This window comes from Eucalyptus grandis, chromosome 1 (genome assembly GCF_016545825.1).
Source record: "Eucalyptus grandis isolate ANBG69807.140 chromosome 1, ASM1654582v1, whole genome shotgun sequence".
Taxonomy (NCBI): domain Eukaryota; kingdom Viridiplantae; phylum Streptophyta; class Magnoliopsida; order Myrtales; family Myrtaceae; genus Eucalyptus; species Eucalyptus grandis.
In genome coordinates, this window is record NC_052612.1 from 11,421,399 (window position 1) to 11,448,382 (window position 26,984).

General features: G+C 42.2%; 1 pseudogene; it reads left to right on the forward strand.

Annotated features, from left to right (window-relative positions):
* Window positions 1-575: 575 nt before the first annotated feature.
* On the forward strand, window positions 576-2,327 carry LOC120292013 (annotated as a pseudogene).
* Window positions 2,328-26,984: the final 24,657 nt, after the last annotated feature.

Sequence of the window (26,984 nt, forward strand, 5' to 3'; positions counted from 1 at the left end):
TCTCCTCCAGCGACAGCCGCACAGCTGACGCACAACGGGGACTTCCTTGAGCCACCAAGCTCCGAACAGCGATTTTGCAAAGTATTCTACACTCGAATTGTGACGTTTTCTTTGTAGAAACATATATGTTTTGCTCAGTGAGGTAATTCTTTTAGTCTAAACACTGTGGATTTGGCCGTAATCTATATGCAAGTGATTATAACTCTAAAATTCTCTAATTAATTAGTGGAGTACTTTTCGTTCGTTCTACCCATGGAGTAAGTATCGATATTTGGATCAAACTAAGTAAATCTCAAGTGTTCTTTAATTATTTTTCATTTATTTTTAGCAATTTTCGCATTGATTTAATTGGATGCATCGGTTGACGTGAGCCGGGGTGGTTTTAGAATTTCTCGTGGAGTAAACCAACACCAAGCAATATCCAAACTTAAAATCCAACAAACGCAAGTCAAACTAGAGGGCGATTTCGACCAAGGAAAAGTGAACCAGACAGTGACGCAGACCTCAACCAGCACGACGTCGTCACCTCTTCCTATAATTCAATCCCCATCTCCTTGGCTGCTTCCTTCATTCCCACTAACTGAAGACTTACAAATTGAGATCTATAAGAGCCTCCACCTCGTTATCATCTTCGCAACCGAGTGAACTCAGTTAGGAAAAGAAGAATTTTCGAAGGCATTGTCGTCATCATGAGTGCTAAATCCGAGCTCGTGTTCATCCCATTTGCGGGCCCTGGCCACCTGGTGTCGATGGTGGAGATGGCCAAGCTCCTCGTCGACCGTGATGATCGGCTCTCCATCACCGTCCTCATCATGAAGTTCCCCTTCGAATCGGAGATTGATTCCTACATCGAGTCGCTCACTGCCTCCGTGGCTGCCCACATCCGCTTCGTCCTCCTCCCTAGGCGAAGCCACTCCCTGAGAACGTCTCCCGTGGCCTTCATCTATCACTTTATGGAGAGCTACAAAGCTGACGTTCGAGAAGCCATCGCTGAGCTCTCTGCCTGCGGCTCGCCACAGCTTGCTGGGCTTGTCCTCGACATGTTTTGCACCTCGATGATTGACGTGGCTGTTGAGTTCGGCGTCCCTTCCTACATTTTCTTCCCATCAGGCGCGGCGATCCTTGGAGTCATGCTGCACTTCCAGTCTCTCCAAGGCGAGCAACACATGGACCCGACCAGGCTCAAGGGCTCTGATGCCGAGCTGGACTTTCCGTGCTTAGCTAACCCGCTTCCTGCCGCCAAGTTCTTGCCTTTGGCAGTGTTTATGGAAGAAGACTGCCGGATATTCTTGGAGCTCCCCCTGAGGTATAGGGAAACCAAGGGAATTTTGGTAAATACGTTCGCTGAGCTTGAACCGCACGCTATGGAAGTCCTGGCCAGCCTAGGAGCACCCGTGGTGTACTCCGTGGGCCCCATACTAAACATCAAGGTTGAGAGCAAAAAGGGTTTCGAGATCCTGGACTGGCTCCACCAGCAGCCAGATGCGTCAGTGGTGTTCCTGTGCTTCGGGAGCGGGGGTTACTTCGACGAGCACCAGACAAAAGAGATTGCCCACGCGTTGGAGCGGAGCAGGTACCGCTTCCTGTGGTCCCTACGACAGCCTCCGGCGAAAGGCAAGCTGGAAGCCCTCCGGGACTACGCAGATCCCGCAAAGGTCCTGCCCGAGGGTTTTCTTAATAGGACAGCGGGGGTTGGGAGAGTGATCGGGTGGGCCCCACAGGTCGCAATCTTGGCCCACCCAGCCATCGGAGGGTTTGTGTCTCACTGCGGGTGGAACTCCGCCTAGAAAGCATATGGTTTGGCATGCCGGTCGCCGCATGGCCCCAATATGCGGAGCAACATTTCAACGCATTCCACTTGGTGGTGGAGCTCGGTCTCGCGGCGGAGATCAAGATGGATTATCGAAGAGATCTGGTCAAAGGTAGTGACGATGTCCTGATGGCAAATGAAATAGAGAGAGGTATAAGGAAGTTAATGGAGGGCGAGGAGGCTAGGGAGAGGAGGAAGAAGGTGAAGGAAGTGAGCGAGAAGAGTAGGAAGGCTTTGATGGAGGGTGGCTCTTCTTACTTGTCTTTGGCTCGCTTCATCGAGGATGTTTGCAGTCAATGAGCCTTCATTTAGCTAGGAGAGAGGGTTGGCTGGTAGGTTGAAAATCATTAAATGTGTGGAAATCTTTGGTGAAAATCATGTTTTAAATTAAACAAGCCCTTAGGGCTCTACCTTAGAATCTTAATTGTTCTAAGAGACAAATGCCCTTGACTGCGTAATATTGATACATTAATTCTGGCCTTTTTTTTAGTCTAGTTAGGGTTAGCATTTATCTTTTCTTTAATGTTAAGTATTTCCTATCCCATGCAATCTATTTAATGCTTTCTTTTGATGGCTGATAATTATGCTAATGATTGTGCACCTACATAATCACCTCACATGTTAATGAATAGATATAAAATAAATCTAAACTTCCTAACAAAAAAGAAGAAGAAGATCTCTTTCTTTAAATTGAACAAGTTTAGGTATCGAAAGGACACTGACTAGTTAATTAGTGTAATCAAGTTATTGATCCTAGATTCTTTAGTTGTATAGGAAGTGAGGTACACTCCCATACCTTACTTAATTTCTAGCCGATCTTAAAAAGTTAGTGGTGACTCATTTTTTATAAAATTTTCATACTCTCAATTTGAATATCCAAAATGGGCTTGGGAGAGCCTGTGTCTAATTATTGGCCAGAGACTTGTCCTTTAAGCAATATCCCTAAACCTATTCCCTTCTCCAAGGGTAGGTAGCGACATAATCCATGTTGATTTTCATCAACCTTGATGTGTTTTATGTTGAATCAGTCAATTTGGGTTTGGCCCATGAGCTATAATCACCTAAGGTAACGACGAATATAGAATGTGTTCATCATTGTTAAAATCCCATATTGTAGATTTTCGTGTCTTTTCCTGCCTGTGTTTGGGTCAATTCATTGAGGATGTCTGGAGTCAGTGAGTGTCCAATTAGCTTAGGAGGCTGTTGGTATTTTGATTCTATGATTACTTGGCGCGTGTTTCAGCGTATCTGGGACTCAATCCATCCGGACTGTTCCAGTGTCTTTTGTGACTATAAACCATGTTGATTCTTGTCGACCGTTTGGCGTGTCTTGTGTGGGAACGGTGCAGAGTTAAAAGACAAGTTATAGAAACCGGCAACCATCCGTCCTTGATCTCCAAGTAAAGATGGATTCCACTTTGTTCTTGCTGTCACATCCAGTGCTATTCTCATTCCTGCTTTTGAAAGTCTAGTATGAAAAGCATTAGGGAATATAGCAAAATTGAACCTTCACTTGAGGAATGTAAATTTGGTTTGACCCCATATGGAACGCCAAAGGATTTTCAATTTTTTAAATTTGCTTTCTGTTTATTACAAGAGGAAACCGGCGACCTGCAGATTCATGAACCGAGTAAAATAATAAGATGAGACAGTTTTGCAAGGAACGCTGCATTTAATGGTTGGTAGCTCGAATCCCATGTGGCCCAACATCTGGTGAGATAAATCGAATGCAATAGAGTTTAAGGAGATGACGTTTAAGACTGTACAAATAATTCATAGAACATAATCTCACGTAACATGATACAATTAATGCGGATGCCAGTAGTTGTTGCTTCTCGACCATCATATTCACAAATAAATAAATATATATATATATATATATATATATCAATATTGACATATAAGTTCAATGTATGTCGTGATGTGACATATTAATAATATTTTTATGCATCATTCTCAATAGATCTAATTTTGTATTTTAGTAAATTCTTTTAAAAATAAATATTGGTCCGTCAATGTACATGGTGTTTTTTTTTTTTGACTTTATAAAACGGAGGATACATAATGCTAGTACTTGGACATCAAGTAGGGATGGTTGCATTGCCGTGTTCAAAGAGGAGTAGTTTTAATATTCCTGTGGCTAACAAGGATCAGCCGACAATCCCCGCTAGCCCTATGGGAAGGGTGAAAATTAAAAAAAGAAAAGAAAAATATATCAAAAATATAATAAAAAAATTGTGAAATGCCGTCAACGCTAGCCAGCCAAAATTAGCCGAATAGACTGAACTAGCATAAATACAAAAGGTTTAAAATTGAATTGGTCCAAAAAAAAATTATGACTGAATTAATACAATTGTAATATATTTAGAACTTCTTTTTTTTTTTTTTTTTGTAATTCTCCCATTTATATATGATGGCAATGCATTTGCTATAACTCCACAGTAAGATTTTCTAGTAATTTAGAGAAAAATGAATCTTGGATTATGTGTCACCTCTACATGGTTAGCCATATCGAATGTCACCTAAGGATTGCTTAGATGGAAAAAATCACGTTGACTATTTTTGTTCATTGAGTGAGAGTTTGTACTATTTTCTTTGGAACATATGAAAAGTGGGGGTCAATTTTGTCCATCAGAGATATAATTTCATTTCCTGATAACCTGTAACCAAAAATACAACTCGGATCCTTGATGTTTGATTACAGGGTAACCTCATCAAGCTGTAGAGAGTTTGACCTCTCATGTCGAGGCAGCCTTGCTTGCTTGATAATCCAAGTGGGTTAACATGATTGCCTTCCTTATATTATCGTCTTGTTGCCCACATTCCCACCACCTACCCAATTGCTCTCCACATATTTTTCTTCTTGGAGAGGACGGAATACGGGAGTGTGCAGCGGTCTCACCCTTGGGGGCTCTTCCCCCCATCATTTCTCTCTTAAGCCTTTTAAGGACTTGATCAGATCCAATGAGGTCAAATTTTTCTGTGAGAGATATAACTTCATGATATTCTCTTTTGGGGATTTGGCCCTTTATCTATGCATCTTTTTGTATCAACATATCTTAACTTAAATTTTCACGTTGTAATGTAATCGTAACTATGCACAACTACCACGATCAACGCATTCCAACTGGTGGTGGAGCTTGGTCTCACGGCGAAGATCGAGATGGATTATCGGAGAGATCTTGTCAAAGTAGTGACGCATTATATCTGGAGTCAACACAGAGTTCAACCCGTTCCAACTAATGGTGGAGGTTGGCCTCTCGGTAGAGATCAAGATGGATTATTAAAGAGAACTCATCAAAGGTAGTGATGGCATCATGACGGCAGATGAGATAGAGGAAGGGATAAGAAGGTTAATGGAGGGCAAGGAGGCCGGGGAGAGGAGGAAGAAGGTGAAAGAGGTGAGCGAGAAGAGCGGTAAGGCTTTGATGGAGGGTGGCCCTTCCTACCTATATTTGGGTCGATTCACTGAGGACGCCTGGAGTTAGTGAGCATCCATTTAGCTTAGGAGGCTGTTGGTATTTTGATTATGTGATTACTTGGCATGTGTGTTTCAGCCTATCTGGAACTACAATCCATCCGGCCTGTTCTAGTGTCTTTTGTGACTGTAAACCATGTTGATTCTTGTCGACCCTTTGGCGTGTTTTGTGTGGAACCGTGCAAAGGTAAAAGACAAGTTATAGAAAGTGTTCACACAAAATAAATTGACCAGCAACCATCCGTCCTTGATCTCCAAGTATAGATGGATTCCATTTTGCTCTTGATTTCACCTTCAGTGCTATTCTCATTCCCGCTTTTGAAAGTCCAGTGTGAAAAGCATTAGGGAATATAGCAAGATTGAACCTTCACTTGAGGAATGTAAATTTGGTTTGACCCATACGGAACGCAAAAGGATTTTCAATTTTTCTTTTCATATTTTTTCTTTATGTTTATTACAAGAGGAAACCGGCGGCCTGCAGATTCATGGACCGAGTAAAATAATAAGATGAGACGGTTTTGCAAGGAAGATGCATTTAAAGGTTGGTAGCTCAAATACCCTGTGGGCCAACATCTCGTCAGATAAATGGAATGCAATAGAGTTTAAGGAGATGACGTTTAAGACTGCACAAATAATTCAAAGACCATAATCTCACGTAACATGATACAACTCAAGCGGATGCCACTGGTTGTTACTTCCGGACCGTGTTATTCACAAAAGAAAATATCGATATCAACATATAAATTTAATGTATGTAGTGATGTGATATATTAATAATATTTTTATGCGTCATTCTCAATGGATCCAATTTTGTATTTTAGTAAATCCCTTTTAAAAATAAATGTTGGTTCGTCAATGTGCATGGTGCTCTTTTGACTTTATAAATGGGGGATAGATACTAGTACTTGGACATCAAGGTGGGATGATTGCGTTGCCGCATTCAAAGTGGAGGAGTAGTTTTAATACGCCTATGGCCGGCAAAGATCGGCTGGCAATCCTCGCTAGCCCTAAGGGAAAGGGGGGAATTTAAAGAAACAAAAGAATTTTTTAAAAGAAAAAAAATGCGAAATGCCGTCAACGCTAGCAAATCAAAATTGGCTGGATTAATTAAACCAGCACAAATGCAAAAAGTTTAGGATTAAATTAGTCAAAAAAATATTTATGACTAAATTGACACAATTGTAATAGGTTTAGAACTTTTTCTATAATTCTCCCAATTACATACAATGGCCCAATTACATACAATGGCACTGCATTTGGTATAACTCCCATAGTAAGATTTTCTGGTAATTTAGAGAAAAATGAATCTCGGATTATGCATTACCTCTACGTGGTTAGCCACATCAAATATCACCTAAGGATTGCTTAGATGGAAAAGATCACGGTGACTATTTTTGTTCATTGAGCGAGAGTTTATACAATTTTCTTTGAAAAATATGGTACGTGGGGGTTAAATTTGTTCATGAGAGACAAAACTTCATTTCCTGATAACTTGTAACTGGAAGTACAGCTTAGATCTTTAGTGTTTGGTTATAGGATAACCTCATAAAGTTGCAAAGAGTTTACCTCTTATGTTGAGGCCACCCTGCCTAACTAGTAATCCAAGTAGGCTAACAAGACTACATTTCTTATTTTTAACGTCCTATTACCCACACGCCCAACACCTTCCCAATTGCTCTCCATATATTTTTCTTCCCAAAGAGGAGGGAATATTGGAGTGTGTAGCGGGGAGTCCCACTCCTCGAGGGTTCTTCCCCTTGTCATTTCTCCCTTAAGCCTTATAAGGACTTGCTCAAGTCCAAGGAGATCAATTTTTTTCCGTGAGAGATGACTTCGTGATTTCCTTTTTAAGGGAATCCGGCCCTTTATCTATACATCCTTTTGTAGTAGCATATCTCAACTTAAATTTACACGTTATAATGTACCCATAACCATGCACAGCTACCATGATCAATTGCCAACTTCAAACTATGTTGCTATAACTAGGGGTGAGCATGGTCCGAGTTGGGTCAGTCCACCCCCTAACCCTAGGACCAACCCGCATAGTACTGATTCTTAATTTTTGGGATCGAGGATCGACTCTATTGAGCTTGAGACCTAGGACTGGACCCACTGGTCTAATTCCAAAGTCAACCCGGGACCAATTGATAATCATTTTTTATACTTCTTAAAAAAGCGACTGAGGACCGAACCGACTAAATGGGTTCGGTTCAGTTTCAGGGTCAACCCGGGACCAATCAATAATTTTTTTATCATTTTTTGCACTCTTTAAAAGGGCAATCGAGGACCGAACTGTCTCAATGGGTTCAATGACGAGCAACGTCAGCTAGGAAAGGCAAGCGATGAGGGTTGAGTGGGGTGAGCGTCGAATAGAATGAACATCGAGTGCCAAGCGGGGATCAAGCCAAGCGAGCATCAAGTAGCGAGGGCATGAGTGACCCAAAGTGAGCAAGACGAGTGTTGAATAGCGAGTGGAGAAGTTGTTTATTTTGATTTTGGCAAATTGAAGACTAAGAGGATATAATATAGAAGAAAATGAGTACTAGAGGAGGATGTAGTAAGGAACTGTTTATGCCCCTTTGGATGCCAAGAAGATTCCTCACAAAAACATTTTCCTCATTCATAAATTATGACTGTTAACGTAATAAAAGACATTAAAAATCTAAGTTATTAAAGAACAATGTAAAATTACTTAAACTTCTCACTAAAGAGTTGTTTAATGTTGTTAACGTCGTTTATTTTAAGGTTTTCTCTATATAAAAAAATTATAGATAATATATATATATATATATATATATATATATATATATAATATCAGAGTTGATCTGTGTTGGACTGACTCTGAATTCCCAGGATCGAGAACCAACCTGCATAGTGCTGATCCAGGGATCCTAAGACCAATGACCAACCCAATCTCCTTAGGAACTGGACCAAGTTTGGTAGGGTTGGGTAGGTTCAGGGTTGGTCTAGAGTCAGTCCAAGGTTGACCCTAAACTGATGCTCACCCCTAGCCTATAATCTTATGCAAGCCTTTGCCCTTGGTCTAGTATTGCCAGATCATTCAAAATGGCAATTTTCACTTAAAACACGCATTGATCATGAGATTTCTTTATTGAGATATTCTAAAAATATTAGAACCCATTAGGGCTCACTAATCAACATTAGCTCTAATACAATTTTGTTGAGAATGTACAGCAACGGTCCAATACATTTTCATGGTGAGATTGTCAAGAGAGACTCTAAATCCGAGTTCACCGTCATATTCAAGTGGATACACTTTCGTTCAAGTTAATGCACTATGAAACAACTATGATATATCATCAACTTCAAACCACATCAAATCTCTTATATATAATTTCTCTAACAAAATTCACACATGCTCCTATAGCGACCCTCTTGAAGTGAACTCCAAGGAAGTTTGATGGATTGCTAAGAGGGCACAAAAACCTTTTTATGAGATGGTACTTATTACACTTCGCACAAATTCTCTAAAACTCTACCGATCATGGCGTGGTTTTTCATTCATTTTTCAATTCATTTTTAATCAGATGTCATCCCTCTCCTAATCTAAGATTGGTTAGGAGTAAAGTAAGATGCGAGAGCCAACCCACCTTACCTTTGCAATCCAAAGGTGAAAAATATCCTCTAAGATTGGGCTAAATAAAGAAAAAGACCGATCCTCTTGAGGACTTGATTAAGGTAGTTCTGTCTAATGCTTCTTGTTAATACCTTTTTCCCTTTTGTAAAAGAACAATTCATCTAATATTTCCAATTTTATTATCTAGTATTCATTTATTAATCCATGCATAAATGCTCCAATTTTATATAATAAAAAAAGTCAATCAATAATAATAACAGATAAAGGACGAGAAAATACCAGAGCCATGTTGGGTACTATTATACATCGTCTAATTCTAAAACAGGACACCGTGAGGCATAAACGAAAATAAACGTGTATCAAATATAAATTTCTTAATTCAAGTGATGATGATACATTCTAAAATTGACAAAAATGAAATCAATAATATTAAAAAGAAAACTAAACTAATCCTGCTGTCCAGACCGAGACAACGGACGTTCGGCCCATTCATGTGCTCTAAAACGGGCCTAAACCACGCTACAGCAACCACGATAATCCTAGAACGTTTTCTACATCAATTATGAAAGCGAGTACGAATGAAAATCATGTAAACCAATCCAAATTAACAAAGAAATTATGAACTAACTATCAACATTGAAATAAATTTAAATGGCGCGTGTTATGACATTAATTGCTAGATATTCATGAGAAAATATCAAACTAAAACCAAAGGCAATTAGAATTTGTTCAAACTAAACCAGATTGAAGACAAGTTGCTTCATGTTTCCGATTCGGATTGTGAGCACATCGAGGGATCAACACTCAGATGAAACCGAAGTAAAACATTAGTCGGCTCACTCAATCAAATTAGTCGAAAGGTGGAAACGGAGGTTTGGGCTCTTAGCACGATAAACACCACGGACGCCAACTGGTTACCATCGAATGCTCCAACGAACTCTAGCAAATGATGCGGCAATAAGAGTTTGTCGCTAGTCATACAAAAATGAACAAACGATGTATATATGTGCGCGTGTTTGGCCCTGGCCCATCAGGCCTCAAATAAAATCCGATGTACCTGGCCCCTGCACATCCAGACCTCACAGGAAGAGAGTGGAAGTCACCGAAGAAAACTTGGAAAAGATCCAGCTTGTTTTACAGCTAAAAAGAGCAAGACGTGTAATGCTCTCTCAGGAACACAATGATGAAGATATCACCTCATCATAAAGTGATATTGTGAATCTAGTTTAGGAGGAGGGGAGGTAACCCATACCAATGCCGGGCATACCACTGTTGCTAGCGGGATTTGAACCTAGACATGATGTGTGGGGAGTTCGAATCTTACCAGTTGAGCCAATTCATTTTGACAATAAAAAAAAAAATTATCGTTCATAAAAATAATGAGACATAAATTATCGTCAATAATGAAAAAAAATTTCGTGGACTAATTATTTGAATCGATATAAATGATCTCTTTTGAAAATTATTATTTTTTCGTTAAATAAAAACAACCTCAAACGAAGTCCAAATTCCACCATTTCCTTTTGATGGTTTTATGTGATGGGCATGGGCCTAAGTTGGCCCGTCCACCCATGTTGGGCCTAAAAGCCCGGCCCACGGAATTAGGGCCCGTAGATGGAGGGACGTATAAAAGGGAGAGAGAGAGAGGGAGAACGCACCTTTTGGAATAAACGTACGTACGTCTCCCTCTCTTTCCAACGCTCTCTCTCCCTAAAGGAAAACAGTAAAGCACAAGGCACGTTTTTCTTCCCTTCAAGGCGTCATCGGATCGAACAAGGCCAAATTCTCTTCCTCTTATCGGCGTCGGTGTCTAATCTGTGGCTAACAAGGTACGCTCGAATCCGTGGTGTGCTTTAGGATCGGTGATACGTGATTTTCCCGGGCTTGTCTTCCGCATTGCTTTAGGGGTTCGATTTAGTGTCGAATCCGGTTTTCGGGGATCCGTTATTCCCAACACCTTAGTTTGGTGAACTTTTGTTTGCACCTTGCTTGACCAGATTCTTTTGCTTTTATTTTTTATTCTATCTTGAGCGTGTTGCCTTCCCTTGCTCCATGCTTGTGTCACGGGCCGACAATTTCCTTGGCCGTGGAAGGGCCCGTGCAGTGCCTAACGAGCGGAATTCGCCAAGCCAGCCTTTCTTCTATAGCTGTTGCACGAACAATACAGTGAATGCTTTTTCGTGCAAGATCCTACCACGCCTAACTTTGCTTGGGTGTCTAGTCCATCGAGTGAGACAGCATATCTCTTTAGGCTTAGCAACTAGTTTTGGCCTACCATGGCCTCGTCAGAAGAGCGGCATCAACTCCCGACCAGTTTATGCACGGGAGGCCAACCCCACCTTTAGAGCTCCTAAGTGATATAATCATTTTATCTTAGAACTCCTAGCACCAACTGTCCTGACGCCACTCCCACGGACTAGTTGTGTTCGTCTTTTCTGCCTTCTCACTCTTCACTCGATAATCCCAAGCACTACTGACAAATGTCACGAGTACAAGAGGATTCACGGACCGTGACATTCTCTCCCAATCAAATTCGCAACGCCCTCGTTGCGATCTGTTCTGTCACTTCCTTGCATCCCTTAACCATTGATGCGCCACTTTTTAGGATTTCACATCAAATGGTCACGCCTGCCCTAACAAAACAGGTTTTGCTCTATCGGTAGCCTCTTTTGATCTTAGCTGCTCAGCGATTCTCGGTCACCTGCGCTTTCTTTGGCAAGTGTGGCATTCTTAGCCAACCGCATCTTTTGGCAGCACCATTCTTTTTACCTAAACAACTTCTTTGACCCCAGCAGACCAAATGGAGGTTATTTCCTTGTTGAAAACATGGCAGTAGACCTCTCCTTCGAAATCACCGATTGATCCAGGAACGTTATCCCTATTTAGCAAGGGTTCGGTTCTTCTCCAACTCCCTATCAGCTCGGCAAGGAACTGAGTCGTCCTAGTACCATTGCCATCCTAGGAGCTGAGAGCCTAGCTTCGTTTGAGCATATTTTGCCCCGGCCATTTAGGCACTGTTTGGTAACCATCCAAACAGAGCCTAATTCTGATTTTTTTTGTTTCCAAGGAATCGGTTTGGGAACGAGAATCGCGTTTGGTAAAATTTTTGTTCTCATGAACAAATTTGTTCCCGGAACAATTTTGGACAAGAATTGAGAATTAAAAAAAAAATGTGATTCTCGGTTTGGGAATCAAAAAAGAATCAAAATAGTGAAAGTCTCATTCTTCCCTTTTGCCATCCCGACGGCCATCCACCACCGCCCCCGCCGTCCGCCGCCGCTGCCGCCATCCGCCGCCGGTCCGATGAGCTCACCGGAGGCTCGCTAGGCCAGGGCGAGGTGTGTCTGGCCATCGGCGAGGCTCGCCCAACCGGCGAGGAGCATCGGCCATCGGTGAGGCTCACCCGGCCCTTGCGAGGCCGGCCGGCCATCGACGAGGGCGGCGACACTCCGGTGAGGTTGCCGGCCCTCATCGGCTAGTCATCGGTCCGGCGATCGGTCACAAGTAGAAGAAGAAGAATAGGAGAAAAGGGAAAAAAAAAAGGAAAAAAGAAAGTAAAAAAATTATTTAAAAAAATTGATTTTTAACAAAATTAATAAGCACGGTACCAAATGCAATTCCATTCCAAATTATAAATTTTGGACGAGTTACTAAACGAGTTCTTTTACTCAGATTCAGTTCCCGGGAACAGAATAAAAAATTATAATTTATGATCAGAATCTGTTCCCGGGAATAGAATCGTTATCAAACACGCCCTCACTCTCCGCTCACTAGGATTGGATCAGGCACTTATTAGTTTGACCCGCACTAAAGCGAGAAGTTCGATTCTCTGACTCACCCACTTACTAGAGGGATTACTGCTCTGATACCACTTGTCACAGGCTGATCGATTACTCTCGATCACTCGTAGGTTGACCCGTGCAGCCTTAGGATTTTATCCCTAAGCAGCCATTCAACACTCGACTCACAAGGATCTTAGAGAGAGAAACTTTTAGAGAGAGAAGCTCTGGTTTTGTATTTCACTTGTGAATGAGATGGATTACAATGAGGGGATGAGACTCCTTTATATACAAATACAAGACAAACTGTATACGTAGATCTCTTCTCAATCTAACAGTGGATATTATATCTCTCTAACTACCAACTACCCGTATTTATTACATAACGGTATAATTACTGTATCGCCCGTCCCCAGGAGTATTTTAGAAGACTCAAGAAAACCCTAACAGATGGGATACAAGCCGAGGGTCGAAAGTGTCACACCCATCCCATAGGAGGCTCTTGGATGGGCTTTCTTTCGGGCCGTGACATGTTCGTCACCGATGTCCAAGGATCATTCGATGACCTGACCCAGACCGTGGATGGAGTCAACGCCGGAAAGGAGGAGCTCATTGCTGAGGTGCAAGAGCTCAAAACCGGCATGGGAGAGCTCCGACACGAGTTGCTGGGGACCCTACGGGAAGAACTCACGCACCGGTACGAACCCTCGAAGGCCACGATGGCGGCCATGCATGCGGAGATAACGGAGCTCAAGAGCAAGCTCGCTGAATCGGAAGTTGCACGCATGAACGGGGTGATCACCGTGCAAGGTCCATGAGTGGACACACCGAAGCCAAAGGAGTTCCGAGGCTCGTGGGTGGCCAAGGATGTAGACAACTTCCTGTGGTACATGAAGTGGTACTTCTAGGCCATGGGGATCAACGATGACCAAACACGAGTAAACACTGCTTCGATGTATTTAGCTGATAATGCATTGTTGTGGTGGCATCGTCGGTCAGATGATAGGTGTGGGGATCCTATCACCACCTAGGGTAGATTTGTCGAGGAGTTCCAACGGAACTACTTTCCCGCTTATGCGGAGGAGGAAGCTCGTGATGAGCTGAAGCGTCTCGAGCAAAAAGGTGGTCTACGTGACTACATCAAGCGGTTTTCGGAGTTGCTACTCCAAATCCCCTCGATGAATGAAGTTGAGACGTATCACCGGTTCATGACTGCTCTCAAGCCATGGACCAAGCAAGAGCTGAAGCGGTTCAACGTGGGAGATCTCACGACGGCCATCGCGGTAGTTGAATCGCTCGTGGAATATGTGACACCCCGAACCACCTTAGGTCGCCACAGGCACCTGATGTTACACCTAATGGAACATTAGCTACATCTCTTAGAAGAAGCGTCGTAAATCATAGACACATTTTTTTTTTGAAAACGGTCCCAGTGCGACTCATTAGCGGAAGCAAAATATAATATCGCCATCACTCCCTCTAACAACCATGATACAATTGCACACCACTAAGTACCATAGGAAAAGATAGAGCCATGCCACTTTTATTTACATATTTTCGTGATGGATTTTTTGCGGGTCGATACAAAAAAAGAAAGCCAAGATTTTCAGCTACACTTGGCCACATCCCAAAAAGATACTACGACCCCTAAAGTAATCATATGACGTCCTCCATCTAGCAGCGGCGGCTACTCCCAAAAAGAAACACTAGCTCTCTACCCCTCACGCAATCATCACACTCATCCTAGCGTGACGGGTGGTGGTGGTGGCAACATCCCCCTAAACACTTTGTCTTGGCGAACATGAACTGACAGAACTCCTGGATGATTGGGCCCCTAGCCAGGCCCACATCGTACATAACTAGCACTCGCACTCGCACAAAAGTCAATCCAGGGATGGTGACGCAGTCGATCTCCGTACATTCTACTTCTACATTCGAGGGGAGGCCATAGAAGGTGCCTCGCGTGACGGTAGGAAGCGGCATATTTCTAATCTGAAATGTTTGTCCGTGAAGGGGTGAGTACAACCACTTAGCAGGTAAAGGATCCAATAACCACTTAATGCATCATACAATACAATCACAACATCCTACATGTCATTCATGCATCCAAGCATACTTACCTTGAAGCCATGCATATACCATCATACATCCTCATTACAATCATATCACATACATGTCATCATGCCATAGGTGATCATCATCATATCGTATATGTCAGTCATCATGCCATAAGTGATCATCATCATAACATATATGCATGTCATCATGCCATAGGTGATCATCATCATATCGTATATGTCAGTCATCATGCCATAAGTGATCATCATCATAACATATATGCATGTCATCATGCCATAGGTGATCATCATCATATCATATATGCAAGTCATCATGCCATAGGTGATCATCATCATAACATATATGCATGTCATCATGCCATAGGTGATCATCATCATATCATTTATGCAAGTCATCATGCCATAGGTGATCATCATCATATCATATATGCATGATTCAATTTCCACTTTTAACTTTCAATTCGATCACCACATCACTCTCGGGATCATCAATTTTATCCCATACTTTACCACTCGCACCCCATCCTGGCATCGCGAGAAAAACCTCCGGCATTCAGCCATTTAAGGCCACCGGGCATCCGGCACCCCTACATTCCGGGCATCTCGCATCCCAACTAGCATCACGAGGCATCCCCTCAGGCAAAGACCTCCGAGGCTTCCGGCACCCAACCATTCCGGGCATCTCGAAACTCCCGAGGCCATCCGACCATGTATCTCTATACATTCCAGGCATCCGGCACCCCCCTTCCCAGGCATCCTGATACTCCCAGGGCATTATCAACCGCCTCAAACAGTTTCCTCATTTATCATTGTTCATGTTCACCAATTTAGGTCTCAACTTAGCATGGCACAAGATGTAATGGCAAACAAAATCACTTCCATCCTTTGATTTATACATGCATCACCAGTCATCATCATACATGCAGCAAGACACAATCATTCATAACAATAAAATTCATGGAATTCGTACAATTTAAAATAGTCCATTTATCATGCATTTTTGAAGTTTATTAAATTCCAGCTTGTACCATTTTAGAAAATATTTAAATTAAATATCCATATGATTCTCAAAAATCATGAAATCAAGGCACGTGATAGACAAGACAATAAGATAATGATTTCATGAAAAACACATGGCCAATAGAGTTCCACACAAAAGATATAATTCACACAAATACAGCATGCAATTTCGGATAGAAACAGAATGTGCAGTTTTTGAAATAATTCGATTAAAATACCCGAACAACCTCCAAAAATTATAAAATTTTACCATGTTATAGTTAAGACACTAAAGTGTATTTTTCATGAAGACTTTTAGGCCATATTCGTTTCAGATAATTTCCTATAGTCGTCCAAAGCTTCTGGTTCTCACACCGAAACGTCCAGTGTAGTCATCTCCGAAATATCGAGTTTTTACCCACTTATTCTTCTTTGTTTCCTCTGAAATTTGGATATGTTTTACTTCAAGAGGTCCCCTACAACTTTAATTAAGGGATCTAAATCAAATTTCCAAAGAACAGTCACCATATAGGTCCATGAAGTCTCAGGTGTCCAGTACCGCGTCTCCAGATTTATCGTCTTCAAGAGTAAGTCGATTCACTAGGCTACACTTGCTCATGTTACTTCAAATTTGAGTATGTTAGTATTTAATATGTTCTCTACAAGTTTCACAAAGAAGTCGAAGAGAGATTCTTGATAAAAATCGACATGCAACCACAGATCTACCAAAAGGTCAGCAAAATCGTTCCAGATCTAGTGTCTTCGTAGGATGAGGGTTTGACCCCTTAAATCTCCACCATTTAGTTCCAAATTTTATTATGTTGTATATTAAGATGTTGGCTACAACTTTCATGAAGGAATCAAAGTCAAAATCCAACTCGAAACATGCATACAAGCTCTCACAAGATTCTGGTTCAGGCGGTTCATACGAAACAGCAAGCATACTCAAGAACAAGTCACATTCTAGCTTCGGTTTTGTCTACCCTAACATCCGAAACCTACCACCAACAAATCACACATGCAAGGCACACATGCAAGAGTGGAAATCAGTCCCAACTTGCCTCTAAGACCGAACGGATGACAGCAAAAGGGACGGCACACCGGCGACGGACGGACGGCGTGCGGGCGGCGACGGGCGACTCCTCCTCCTCCTCGGTTCCTCTTCTCTCTCGCCACTCCCTCTCTCTCGCGATTCTCTCTCTCTTTGGCCGAATTCCAACCGGCCACTCTCTCTCTCTTTCCCTTTTATTCCCCGAAATCTTCATCATTGGCAATGATTACTTGCCACCCTTGATAGCCAATGCATGAAGACCCCCCTCTCTTGCCACTTGGCATGCCACATGCAATGGGCTTGGGGTATTTGAGCCGGCCACTCCTCTTGGGCCTCAATTGGGCTGGCCTCCCTTGTGGCCAACGACAGCCCCTTCGTGGGCTTCAATGGGCCGACCATCTTGGCCCATCAAAATCCACTCTTGGGCCTAAGGCCCAAACCTAAATACAAAAAATCAAATTTCACCTTTTATTCTTTCTTTTATCGATTTTAAGCTTTAAATTCCACATGGCCAAAATTTTGTAACATTTTATTTATAGGAATTTAGTCTATGAGGTGCATAGCCAAGAATAAATTATTCTAATTAACAAATAAATAAAAAGAATCATGAACACAATCACATATTACCTAGTCCTAAGAGAAAACTAATGGCTAAAGCATAAACCATAGGTAATTTCATTACCTAATTATGGGCTTTAATTCACCTTAGAGCTTGTCTTGAATTTTTGGGATGCCACAATTCTCCCCTCCTTAGAGAATTTCATCCTCGAAATTAGACACCACTCGTGCCTTCTTGAAACAATAGGGGTACTTTTCCTTCATCTGATCTTCACTTTCCCATGTGGCTTCCTCCATATCATGATGTCGCCATAATACCTTAACCAGAGGGATCTTCTTAGTCCTAAGAATTTGTTCCTTTCGATCAAATATCTGTACAGGCTCTTCGATGTACCTCACTTTCTCATCCACTTTGATGGCTTCATGATCGAGTATGTGACCAGGATCCGGCTGGTACTTCCTCAACATCGATACATGAAACACATCATGCAAATTTCCCAACTTAAGAGGTAGCGCTAAGCGATAAGCTACATTCCCTATCCTTTCGAGTATTTCAAAAGGTCCAACAAATCTAGGGCTTAACTTACCCTTCATCTCAAATCGAGATATCCCTTTCATTGGAGATACCTTAAGGAATACATGGTCTCCCACGCTAAATTCCAAAGGCCTTCTACGCCTATCTGCGTAGTCTTTCTGCCTACTCTGAGCTATTTTAAGTATTTTCCTGATAATTTCAACAGCTTCAGTGGTAACTTGTACCAGTTCAGGTTCTGTCAATTTCCTTTCACCTACTTCATTCCAGCAGACAGGAGTCCTACATCTCCTTCCATATAATGCTTCATAAGGAGCCATGCCTATACTTTTCTGGAAACTATTATTATAGGCAAACTCCACCAAATGCAGTCTTTCATCCCAATTTCCTTTGAAATCAATCACACAAGCCCTCAACATATCCTCTAATGTCTGGATTACTCTTTCGTTTGTCCATCATGTCAGGGATGAAAAAAGTACTAAAGCGAAAGCTTAGTTCCTAATGCAATTTGAAGACTTCGCCAAAAGTTCGAAGTAAATCTTGAATCCCGATCTGAGGTAATAGTCACTGGAACACCATGTAGGCGTACTACTTGACCTACATATATATCCCCATATTTATCCATTGGATAGTCCATGCGAACCGCTAGGAAATGAGCCGATTTAGTCAAACGGTCCACTATTACCCAGATAGAATCATGACCACTTGACGTCCTTGGCAATCCTTGCACAAAGTCCATTGTTATATGCTCCCATTTCCATTCTAGTATGTCTAATGGTCTCAAGAGCCCTGCGGGTTTGCGATGCTCCGCTTTTACTTGCTGGCATGTTAGACATTGATAAACGTGCTTAGCCGTATCTGCCTTCATACCATTCCACCAAAACTGCTAACGTAAATTCCTGTACATCTTTGTACTACCCGGATGAATACTATAATTACTCTTATGTGTCTCCGACAGAATTTCCTTCTTTAATTCTTCGTTGTCGGGAACACAGAGTCGTCCTTGGCATCTCATCACTCCATCTTCAGAGACATGAAACTCCGGTCTTTTTCCTAATGACAAAGCATCTTTCACTTTCAAAATCTCTGGGTAAGATTCTTGCAAGATTTTAACTTTCTGAATAATCTCGGGTTCTATTCTTAATGCACTAAGCATACCAAGTAAGACAATCCATTTCCAATTTAAACTCGAGTCCGCGCTGAGACTTTAACAACCCCCATTCTGCCATCCTTAAACTAGCCATTTCCATAGCCGACTTACGACTAAGAGCATCCGCTACCCTATTCACTTTCCCTGGATGGTATCTTATCTCACAATCATAATCCTTTAACAACTCCATCCACCTCCTTTGTCTCATGTTCAACTCCTTTTGTGAGAATAGATATTTCAAGCTCTTATGATCCGTATAAATCTCAAACTTCTCCCCATACAAATAGTGTCTCCATATCTTCAAGGTAAACACTATAGCTGCTAGCTCTAAATCATGCGTTGGGTAATTCAGTTCATAGGGTTTCAATTATCTAGATGCATAGGCTATGACCTTGCCATGTTGCATCAAAACACATCCCAGTCCTTTGTGAGATGCATCACTATATACTGTAAAACCATCAGGTCCAGTCGGTATAATCAGGATTGGAGCTGAGGTCAATTTCCTTTTAAGCTCCTGAAAACTCCTTTCACATTCCCCATTCCATTCAAACTTTACATTCTTTTGGGTCAACTTAGTTAAAGGACCTGCCAATCGTGAAAATCCTTCAATAAACCTTCTATAATAACCAGCCATTCCTAAGAAACTTCGTATTTCAGTAGGTGTCGTTGGTCTCGGCCAATTTACTACCATTTCAACTTTTGCCGGGTCTGCTGCAATTCCTTTTCCTGACACCACATGCCCTAAAAATATTATCTGGTCTAGCCAAAATTCACACTTGCTAAATTTGGCATATAGCTTATGATCTCTTAAGGTTTGCAAAACTATCCTCAAATGTCGTTCATGCTCTTTAGGCCCTTTCGAATATACCAGAATATCATCGATAAAAACAATTACAAACTGGTCTAAATAAGGCTAAAATATCCTATTCATTAGATCCATAAATGCAGCCGGCGCGTTAGTCAATCCAAATGGCATAACAAGGAACTCGTAATGTCCATAACGAGTCCTAAACGCAATCTTAGGAATATCCTCTTTCTTAATTCTTAGCTGTGGTATCTCGACCTCAAGTCAATCTTAAAGAAGACCGAACTTCCCTGGAGTTGGTTAAACAGGTCATCAATTCTAGGCAAAGGATATTTATTTTTAATGGTCACCTGGTTCAGCTGCCTATAGTCAATGCACAAGCGCATCGATCCATCTTTCTTTTTCACAAACAAGACCGGTGCACCCCAAGGTGAAGCACTTGGTCTAATGAATCCCTTGTCAAGCAACTCCTGTAGTTGCACTTTCAACTCCTTCAATTCGACTAAGGCCATCCTATATGGGGCTTTTGATATTGGTCATGTTCTAGGCATTAATTCAATTTCAAATTCAACTTCCCGCTCTGGTGGTAATCCAGGCAATTCCTTAGGAAATACATCTTGAAATTCATTAACGACTCGAACTTCCTCAAGTTTAGGCTCCTCCCTTGCATAATCCTTAACTATGGCCAGGTATCCTTGACATCCTTTGTCAAGTAACGCACAGGCTTCTACTGCCGAAATAAGTGCTACAGGTAGATGGGTCTAACCTCCTAAAAATTCACAACTAGACTGATCAGGTAAAATGAATTGGATCACCCTTCTATAATAATTCATTCTGGCCCGATACTTACGAAACCAATCCATTCCTATAATAACATCGAAATCATACATGGCCATTACAACTAAGTCTATTTCCATATCCTTTCCTTCTATTGATATCTTACAATTCCCACACACCAGCGTAGACAATACCATATCCTTTAAAGGCGTGGAAACACAAAGAGGCATCTCAAGAGGCATAACTTTTATTCTATTCAAACGTCTATATCTTTCAAACACAAATGAATGCGTTGCACCCGTATCAAACAATGCATATGCATTTTCACCATTGATAAGGATCGTACCTGAGATAACATTTTTGGAAGCTTCCACTTCCTCTTGGGTGACCGCATACACCCTTCCTTGTGTTGGTGGCCTATGAGGATTCCTTTGTAAGTTTGATCTAACAGCACTCTGATATCCCTGTCACACCGAGCCAATACTCACTTGCGACCTTTCTTGTGGGCAACTTCTCCTAAGATGGCCCACTTGTCCACGACCAAAACATTTTAGTCGTCCGTTACAAGGTCCTGGGCCATGTTGCCCATTACACCTTTAACAAACATCTGGCTGATAGGGTGCTTTCCCTATATTCAGACCATTTCTTGCTCCCCCAAAATTTCCAAAATTACTCTTCTTCTTCACATTTCAAGTCTGACCTTAACCAGAATAGGGTCTCTTACCCCTTCTTACATCATTAAAGTTCAGCGGTTTCCTAAACTCCGACCGCTCTCTTAACAGTTCCTGCTCCACTAACTGTGCCCTTTCATAAATCTAATTATAATCTCTTATATTCAAAGGCACTAGTTGCTTTCTAATGTCAGTTCTCAACCCTTTCAGAAACCTCTTAGCCTTTTCCTCCTGATCCTCAATCAGTCTAGGAGCATATCTAGATAGTTCAGAAAATCTAGCCTCATACTTGGTCCCTTTGTCGGCTCCTTTTGTTCTAGTTGAACAAATTCTGTAATTTTCCTATCCTTAGCACAGTCAGAAAAATGATTTTTATTGAAAGCTCTCACAAACTCCTCCCAGTTAACATCAATACCTGTTGGAAAAATTATGTCATTCGAAGCTCTCCACCAAAACTTTGCATTTCCCTCCAGCTGGTACTCTGCCAAAGTTATTTTCTTAGCATTATTGCAATCCAACAGCCGGAAAATTCGTTCCATCCCATCAATCCATTGTTCCGTCTCCTCAGGACTTCCCATTCCATTGAACTTAGGTGGCTTCAGCTTCAGAAATTGCTCCACCAGTCCTTGAGTACGGCGTTCTACTCCAGATTGCTGCTGCGCCTGCCTTTCCATCAAATTTTCAATATTGGCCAATGCCTGCAGGATGTCTTCCATTCGAGGTTCAACCTTTGCAGCAGAGGCTTCAACCCTTGATGGATGAGCACTTCCAGCTCGCACCATGACTTTCCTGCAATTTCCAAGCATTGCCTCATGAATAATCTGAGACTCACTGCCTCCATTCAAAGCAACTACTACTACTACATAAGTAACATATACATGTTCGATACCTAAAGGCAACTCAAAATTAATTGCTAGGGATCTACGAGTGAATACTCATCACCTGTTATTCAATTATTCCATTTTATATCCTATGGTGTGCATTGTCATCATGTTCCTCAATTTCCAAATGAGGCTCCTTATCACTCCACCTATAACCATTGCTCTGATACCAAAAAGGGGGAGCTGTGACACCCCGAACCACCTTAGGTCGCCACAGGCACCTAACGTTACACCTAATGGAACACTAGCTACATCTCTTAGAAGAAGCGTCGTAAATCATAGACACGTTTTTTTTTTTTTTGAAAACGGTCCTAGCGCGACTCATTAGCGGAAGCAAAATATAATATCGCAATCTCTCTCTCTAACAACCATGATACAATTGCACACCACTAAGTACCATAGGAAAAAGATAAAGCCATGCCACTTTTATTTACATATTTTCGTGATGGATTTTTCGCGGGTCGATACAACAAAAGAAAGCCAAGATTTTTAGTTACACTTGGCCACATCCCAAAAAGATACTACGACCCCTAAAGTAATCACATGACGTCCTCCATCTAGCAGCGGCGGCTACTCCCAAAAAGAAACACCAGCTCTCTACCCCTCACGCAACCATCACACCCATTCTGGCATGTCGGGTGGTGGTGGTGGCAACATCCCCCTAAACACTCCGTCTCGGCAAACATGAACTGACAGAAACTCCTGGATAATTGGGCCCCCAGCCAGGCCCACATCGTACATAACTAGCACTCGCACTCGCACAAAAGTCAATCCAGGGATGGTGACGCAGTCGATCTCCATACATTCTACTTCTACATCCGAGGGGAGGCCATAGAAGGTGCCTCGCGTGATGGTAGGAAGCGGCATCTTTCTAATTTGAAATGTTTGTCCCCGAAGGGGTGAGTACAACCACCCAGCAGGTAAAGGATCCAATAACCTCTCAATGCATCATACAATACAATCACAACATCCTACATGTCATTCATGCATCCAAGCATACTTACCTTGAAGCCATGCATATACCATCATACATTCTCATCACAACCATATCACATACATGTCATCATGCCACAGGTGATCATCATCATATCGTATATGCGAGTCATCATGCCATAGGTGATCATCATCATAACATATATGCATGTCATCATGCCATAGGTGATCATCATCATATCATATATGCAAGTCATCATGCCATAGGTGATCATCATCATATCATATATGCATGATTCAATTTTCACTTTTAACTTTCAATTCAATCACCACATCATTCTTTCTCGGGATCATCAATTTCATCCCATACTTTACCACTCGCACCCCATCCTGGCATCGCGAGAAAAACCTCCGGCATTTAGCCATTTAAGGCCACCGGGCATCCGGCACCCCTACATTCCGGGCATCTCGCATCCCAACTGGCATCACGAGGCATCCCCTCAGGCAAAGACCTCCGAGGCTTCCGGCACCCAACCATTCCCGGCATCTCGAAACTCCTGAGGCCATCCGGCCATGTATCTCTATACATTCCGAGCATCCGACACCCCCCATCTCGGGCATCCTGATACTCTCAGAGCATTATCAACCGTCTCAAACAGTTTCCTCATTTATCATTGTTCATGTTCACCAATTTAGGTCTCAACTCAGCATGGCACAAGATGTAATGGCAAACAAAATCACTTCCATCCTTTGATTTATACATGCATCACCAGTCATCATCATACATGCAGCAAGACACAATCATTCAGAACAATAAAATTCATGGAATTCATACAATTTAAAATAGTCCATTTATCATGCCTTTTGAAGTTTATTAAATTCCAGCTTGTACCATTTTAGAAAATATTTAAATTAAATATCCATATGATTCTCAAAAATCATGAAATCAAGGCACGTGATAGACAAGACAATAAGATAATGATTTCATGAAAAACACATGGCCAATAGAGTTCCACACAAAAGATATAATTCACACAAATACAGCATGCAATTTCGGATAGAAACAGAATGTGCAGTTTTTGAAATAATTCGATTAAAATACCCGAACGACCTCCAAAAATTATAAAATTTTACCATGTTATAGTTAAGACACTAAGGTATATTTTTCATGAAGACTTCTAGGCCATATTCGTTTCAGATAATTTCCTATAGTCGTCCAAAGCTTCTGGTTCTCACACCGAAACGTCCAGTGTAGTCATCTCCGAAATATCGAGTTTTTACCCACTTATTCTTCTTTGTTTCCTCTGCAAATTTGGATATGTTTTACTTCAAGAGGTCCCCTACAACTTTAATTAAGGGATCTAAATCAAATTTCCAAAGAACAGTCACCATATGGGTCCATGAAGTCTCGGGTGTCCAGTACCGCGTCTCCAGATTTACCATCTTCAAGAGTAAGTCGATTCACTAGGCTACACTTGCTCATTTTACTTCAAATTTGAGTATGTTAGTATTTAAGATGTTCTCTATAAGTTTCATGAAGAAGTTGAAGAGAGATTCTTGATAAAAATCGACATGTAACCACAGATCTACCAAAAGGTCAGCAAAATCGTTCCAGATCTAGTGTCTTCGTAGGATGAGGGTTTGACCCATTACATCTCGACCATTTTAGTATGTTGTAGATTAAGATGTTGGCTACAACTTTCATGAATTAATGAAAGTCAAAATCCAACTCGAAACATGCATGCAAGCTCTCACAAGATTCTTGTTCAGGCGGTTCATACGAAAACAGCAAGCGTACTCTAGAACAAGTCACATTCTGGCTTCGGTTTTGTCTACCCTAACATCCGAAACCTACCACCAACAAATCACACATGCAAGGCACACATGCAAGAGTGGAAATCAGTCCCAACTTGCCTCTAAGACCGAACAGATGACAGCAAAAGGGATAGCACACCAGCGACGGACGGACGGACGGCGTGCGGGCGGCGACAGGCAACTCCTCCTCCTCCTCGGTTCCTCTTCTCTCTCGCCACTCCCTCTCTCTCGCGATTCTCTCTCTCTCTTTGGCCGAATTCCAACCGGCCACTCTCTCTCTCTTTCCCTTTTATTCCCCCAAATCTTCATCATTGGCAATGATTACTTGCCACCCTTGATAGCCAATGCATGAAGACCCCCCTCTCTTGCCACTTGGCATGCCACATGCAATGGGCTTGGGGTATTTGTGCCGGCCATCTTGGCCCATCAAAATCTACTGTTGGGCCTAAGGCCCAAACCTAAATAAAAAAAAAATCAAATTTCACCTTTTATTCTTTCTTTTATAGATTTTAAGTTTTAAATTCCACATGGCCAAAATCTTGTAACATTTTATTTATAGGAATTTAGTCTATGAGGTGCATAGCCAAGAATAGATTATTCTCATTAGCAAATAAATAAAAAGAATCATGAACACAAGCACATATTACTTAGTCCTAAGAGAAAACTAATGGCTAAAGCATAAACCATAGGTAATTTCATTACCTAATTATGGGCTTTAATACACCTTAGAGCTTGTCTTGAATTTTTGGGATGCCACAGAATACAAGGCCCCTTCCACATCCCGATCGGACTCACGTCCGAGGGACAAAGCCACTGGTGGGGGAGATTGGGGGAGATACAATCGCCCGACCGAAGCTAGACCACCAGCTAATCCTCACAAAGCTCATGCTGAGTCAAGTGGAGGAGGACAATGGAAGGTACAATCTTATAAATGCTTCTTTTGTGATGGTCTGCACATGGCGTGGGATTGCCCGAAAAGGCCAAGCTGGCCACCCTGTGTAAGGAGGATGAGCCTAAGGAAGAATTGCAATTGGGTTCGCTGCGACTCATTAGCATCATCAAGTCCAAGAAGGCGAAGGAGCCTAAAGGCTTGATGTTCGCGGACTTGAAAATTGGAGAGTCCACAATTAGTGCGCTCATGGACACGGGGAGCATCTGACATCTTCATATTGGAGGAAGCCGCGAAGAAACTTAACCTACGGGTTGAGAAGGGAGTCGGGTGGCTCAAGATAGTTAACTTAAAGGAAGTCCTTGCAATCGGTGTCGCGAGGGACGTGGAGCTACAACTCAGGGCATGGAAGAGCAAGGAGACTCTCAAGGTAATTCCCCTTGACGATTACGATAATATCATTGGAATAAAATTCCTAGATAGAATACATGCGATTGTAGTCCCATTTGCGAAGTGTATATGCGTGTTGGATAAGCATTGCTAATGCGTGATCCCGATCTATCGTGAATCGGACCGTGATCGAAAGATGATCTCGGCTATGCAACTCACCAAGGGAGCAAGGAATGGTGAGGTGATAATCCTTGCAACCTTAAAGGTGGAGGACCAGAAGGGTGAAGGGGGTGAAACCTCGACGGAGGTGACCCGTGTCCTCAACACGTTCAAGGATGTGATGCCTTCGGAGTTGTTGAAGAAATTGCCACCCAAGAGAGAGGTGGATCATCGGATCGAGCTGGTGCCTAACACTCGACCGCCTTCCATGGTGCCATACCGCATGGCACCCCTAGAATTGGAAGAACTAAGGAAGCAGTTGAAAGAGTTGCTCGACGTGGGTTACATTCGGCTATCCAAGGCTTCGTTCCGTGCGCCGGTCCTATTCCAAAAGAAGCATGATTGGTCACTCCGGATGTACATCGACTACCGAGCGCTGAACAAATTTACGGTGAAGAATAAGTACCTGATCCCGCTCATCACGGATCTCTTCAATCAACTTGGTGGAGCTTAGTGGTTTACCAAGTTGGATCTCCGATCGAGTTACTACCAAGTTCGGATCGTCGAAGGGGACGAACCAAAGACAGCCTGTGTGACGCGATATGGATCCTATGAGTTCCTCGTCATGCCA